General features: G+C 36.6%; 1 pseudogene; it reads right to left on the bottom strand.

The window, feature by feature from the left end:
• Nucleotides 1–2,883: 2,883 nt before the first annotated feature.
• On the bottom strand, nt 2,884–3,424 carry LOC124991114 (60S ribosomal protein L12-like; annotated as a pseudogene).
• Between the last annotated feature and the right edge of the window lie 1,931 nt (nt 3,425–5,355).

Here is a 5,355-nt window from a genome sequence, read left to right as displayed (position 1 = left end):
TTTGTTGTGATCCATTTGTCAATGGTATACAGAAGTTTACATAAATTACTTCATTTATCTTCACAATTATACTCTCAAGATGGGCATAATCATCAATTCAAAGATGAAGAAATTGCGACTCAGAGAACCTATACACTGATTTAGTTCAAACAGATATTAAGTGGAAAAAGCAGAATTTGCAATCCTATGAAATGAATTCTTTTAACTGCAACAAACTGTACTGCAGAAAAGTCAAATGAGACTCCAAAAACTAACACTTTTAAACCATGACCTTAATGGCTCCTGGACTGGTAACAATTCATGCCATAAATTGTCCATAATGGTAATTTAAGAAACTCCAACTCATATTTTTGTTTATACTATTCAATCTCATTCATCACATGTTCTGGCTTATGATAAACAAATTTGAGTCAAAAATACTTGTTCTTTTTCCTACCAGAATCAGAATTAAATGTGATAAATTGTGTTTCAAAGCTTGGAAGAGGGTGAAGGAGATGTAGTCCCACATTGTACAGTTTGCCAAATTTGGTGGTAAGTATATCATTAATAATTCTTTAGCCATATATGAATTCATTATAATCACTTACTGATGTTATACTATTGACAGAGAAAACAGCAATACTACAATGGGTTTGAGTCCTTTACAAGTTTATTTATCCTAACTTTTAGAAATATGTAGAAATTTTCTTTGATTTCTAAAAATCTCTTTGGAATCCTTGATCATGACAATTAAATGAATAATGATTAAATAAATAATGTATGAGAAAGTGGCTACCTCAATGTCTAACATACTTAGATTACTAAATGTATACTAATTAATTTATTTATTCATGCATATAATTTAATTACATTCCATTAATTGAAACAAATCAGCTGTGGGGAACTAGTTTAGATATCAAAATATTGTTCATGATACTCACTGAATCATCTCTTCCCAAAATGTAAATTTGTTTTCAGACAATACCATAGAAATGTAAAATACTAGAAAGCAGAATTATTTCTTTTAACTTGTCTTGTAAAAACAACACCAACAGTAAGCAAACACTAGCTGCTCTTGACAAGGATAACTAACTAAGTCCATTTTTGTCTTTATTCTACAAATAAATAGCTCTGGTTTTAGTTTTCTGTGTGTGTGTATGTATACACACACACACACACACATTTACTATTTGTAGTTTTCATTCCTCTGAGAATTTTGATAACTACTAACCACTTTCAAAATTATTGTGTTTGAGAACCAACAGGAATTCTGAATCTAAAAAAAACTTTTAAAATGGTAAAGTAGTTCTTAGATGTTGTTTCAGTCAATTAGATTTTTTTTGTAAAAAGTATACTAATATCTTGGGCTGAGTTTCCTAAAAACAAAAATAGAACAGTTTACTTTGAGCAAGTGGTTTACTAGGGAGAACTCTGATAGGAAGTAAGGGGAGCAACCTGGGTGAAGATACAGTCTGCAGAATCTAACTAAACCCCCATCCCATATGGATCTCTGGGGAACGATGGCACCACAGAATTGTCCAGATTTGAGGTCAGAACTCTTTCACCCTGTCAATGGACTCTGGAGGGTATAAGTTTCCAGGAATTTCCAGGAAAGGGAACTCCTGAAATTCAGGGAGGATGTGCTCCGTGTGTGGTCCCTAGACTACAGGATCAGAATCATGTCGAAACAGTAAGTTTCTTGGGCTTCAGCCCAGCTGTAGTGAATCAGAAACTCTAGGGGTATGTTCTCCACCTGATTCTGATGCATGTTACAGTTTGAGAACCACTGACTCAGGGAAATTTTCCAGAGGAGGATAAAACTGTGAGCCTTAGCACACAGTCCTCACAGCAATGAAGAGTAGTAGCTCAATGGGGTGGAGGAAATCAGGGTAGGTCTCTGAGAGTATACACTACTATGTTAAATCTTGTATTGCAGTAATCTCACTGTGTTAACCATGTTTGTAGCTTCCATGTTTGTAGCTCTAAACTTTACACTTTAACATCTACCCCGCATGCATAGACTAGACATTCCCTCTTCTGCACCACTCAATAATATGCCTGTCACCTTGCCTTGTCGCCCTACCTTCAACATCACCCCACCTTCTCAGGAGGGACTCCTTCCTTATGCAGGTGCACTTTTCAAAAACAAGTAAACAATCCAGACTCCGTATCTTCAACCATCTCTTTTACCGAGTTATCATACAATGAGCCACTCCTCATCTACCTTAGTCAGCCCCATGGCCAGAAACCAGGCAATTAGGAACCCCCTTTGCAGGAAAGCCCATTAAAATTATTCAAACCAGCTCATCCTAAATTGCTTACCCTGTCTTAACCATTTATTTCCACTTAAGCTACAATAAATTGTCCTATAATTTCTTCCCTTTCCTGTTCTTTATGACCAACCTTGGGTGTTTCCCCATGTGGCCCTCTGAAGCATAGCATGCTGCACCCCATCCCTCTCTTGAGCACTGTGAGTTATAAACTATCTTTTCAATGTTTTCTGGTCTGTTGGCCTTTCTACAAGTCAAATTTTCTATTAATATACTTTTTTTATTTGATTAATTTGTTTTTTTTAATTTTCACAGACTGCATTTTGATTCATTGTACACAAATGGGGTACAACATTTTGTTTCTATGGTTGTGCATGATGTAGATACATAACATTCATGTAATTTTTAAATGCCTCTCATCACAATTCTTTCAGTAAGAAGTTCACATAGGATTCAGAAGACATGAAGAGTTATATATAGTGTGAGTGAGACCACTAGGCAAATCACTGCCACAATTTTGACTCATATTTAATCTGGGGACTGGGAGAGAGAGATGTCAAATAAATGCCATATAAAATTCTACCTCACATAATTTCTCTCCCCCCCCCCCCACTGGTCGTCAGATGATCCTTTATTAAATATTAAAATATTTTCTCATGTATTTCTTAACTAGCTGGGCACTCCACTGCACCAGTGCTGACATCGTCTATGACGTCATGAGGGTGGCAGCCATCAACATTACAGCCCACAGACTGGGCAGTCCCCAGAATCTCCTTAATGGTTCCAGAAAGTTCTCTAGCTGAAGAGCCATGACACATCTGTCGGGCAATGTTGACAATTTCATCAAAGGTGATGTTTCCACTGTGTTTAATGTTTTTCTGTTTCTTTCTGTCTCTTGGCTCCTTGAGGGCGTTTATGATCAGGGCAGAGGCAGAAGGTACCACCTCAATCTGGGCTTGTCTGTTCTGAATGGTCAGTTTCACTGTAATCCTCAGACCCTTCCAAACTCCAGTTGCTTAGGCAATGTCATCATCAAAATTTTTTGGAGACAGACCCAGGGGACCGATCTTGGGGGCCAGGGCAGACATGGCGGCGACGTCGCCGCCAGTGCACCTCGGGTACACGACTTTGATCTCACTGGGGTCGAACTTGGGCAGCATGGCAGAGGCGGCTGGTGTCAGATGCACCCGGATTCGGGACGACCGAAGAGAGTTGCACCTTGACCTCCTCTGAGCCAAAAGCACATAATTTATTTTAAACAAATATAATCAAAGTTCCTTGCTGCAGAAATAGAGAAATTATTTGAGTTTTTCACATAAGACTTACATATAAAATTTTGCCCTTTCTACTAGAACTTAATTTTTTCCTTAAAACATCATGCTTTTGTTGCAAACATCCCTTTCATGATCACATGCAGAACACAGCTATAATTTTATTGTAAAGACTGTGGTATGTATACATTCTGTAAGGACAAAATAACAGCAATAAATAGCTTGCTCTGTGCTTTCACAGCAAGAATGTATATGCCAAGGCTGACACTGAGGGTGACAAATGATAATAAACGTTAAATAAAAATATGAAATGTAAAAATATTGTAATTATATAACAAAGTAATTTCTCTGCAATAAGTAATGTGGCTTGTGTTCTTCAGCATTGATTTGAATTGGGTATTTCTATGAATTGTTCAGAGTCAGCAGCATTACTTTATTATGTGTTGATTCTGGCTCATGAATATATGTTTCAATTTTGAGTGAAGATATTTTATTTATCAAGGACTTAAATTCGAAAGTGTGAACACAATCCCAGCTCCAGTGACCTTGTCTTTCAGGTATTCTCTGGTGTGCCAACTGTGAAAATTGCAGGAGATACATTCATCTTCATCATGTGTGTTTGATAGCAGTTATTGAATTTTTAAAATTAAATACTTGGCAGCCTATTTTGGAGTTCAAATTTTTCTGCCAAATTTTCTATCTTATGAGTGATTTATTTGTAGGTCCAAGGCACCAGAGGATATAAAGCTGGGGCCCAAAATATTCTTGCTCTGTATATAGATTAAAAGGTTTTTATCTCATTGTAGTTGTAACTAACCCTTTTCACAGATGCCAAACCTAACAGTATGCCACATGCACCACAGGTTATATAATCTCTAGTGGTCAAAGCTAGGCTGGACATTGTCAGTCTCCTTTGTGACATGTATTTTAGGAAAAATAATTTTCAGTTACTTGAGGATTATGGATCACTACAAGCGTAATTCAAAATTAAAAATATACTTCAGATTTTAGCAGGATAATGGGAAGAATAAGGTTGATGTTTACAGAGTCATTATCTTAGCTTTTAAAATAAAGGAACGTTTGATGAGCTTATCATTTCCCAGCAAAGCTATCCCACACTGTGACAGTATTAAGGAAGTCTATATACTAACCCATTTAGTTTTGTTTATAAGACTTAGTTGGTATTAAAGAAAAAGAGTCAAAAACACAATTTAAAACCCACAACATTTCAAGGGCATTAATTTCCCTCTGCTTGTAAACTTTTTTAAGCATAAAAATTCCTTTCTGTATTAGGAGCCCTTGATATGTTCTTCCATCACTCTCCTAACATATTAAGTCAGACATAATAACAATTGTGGAAAACAAGGACAATGGTATTCACAATATGAATAACCCTTGCTGCAACTGCATAAAATTCATGGGTGCTGGGTGTTTCCATAGATGCTTCAGATATATATTATGGTAATTTGAACTCCTACTCCTGATGTCTGGGACTGGGTGTTCAAATCTAGATTCTGCCACTGACACAGCAGTTACTGTAGACGTATTTCTCAGTCTCTGACACTTACTATTTGGCCTGAAAATGGTGAAGATCTAAATGACTACTAAGAGAATGATGTTTATAATCTGAATACTACACCTGTTAGCTCTGCTTTGTTTCCTTTCAGCTTTGTTCCCAGTTGCTCAGTAAAATCACTAGTCTTTCCTTGCCACCAGTGTTGTTCGAGAGTTAACTGTATCAACTAAAGAATATACAACTCTTAAACATTTGGGAATTTTGAAATCTGGTTATTAGATTTAAATCAGCCATGCTGGGGTTATCCACCCCAGGGATA

Source organism: Sciurus carolinensis, chromosome 8 (assembly GCF_902686445.1).
Source record: "Sciurus carolinensis chromosome 8, mSciCar1.2, whole genome shotgun sequence".
NCBI classification, from domain to species: domain Eukaryota; kingdom Metazoa; phylum Chordata; class Mammalia; order Rodentia; family Sciuridae; genus Sciurus; species Sciurus carolinensis.
This window is presented reverse-complemented; position numbering and strand designations above follow the sequence as displayed.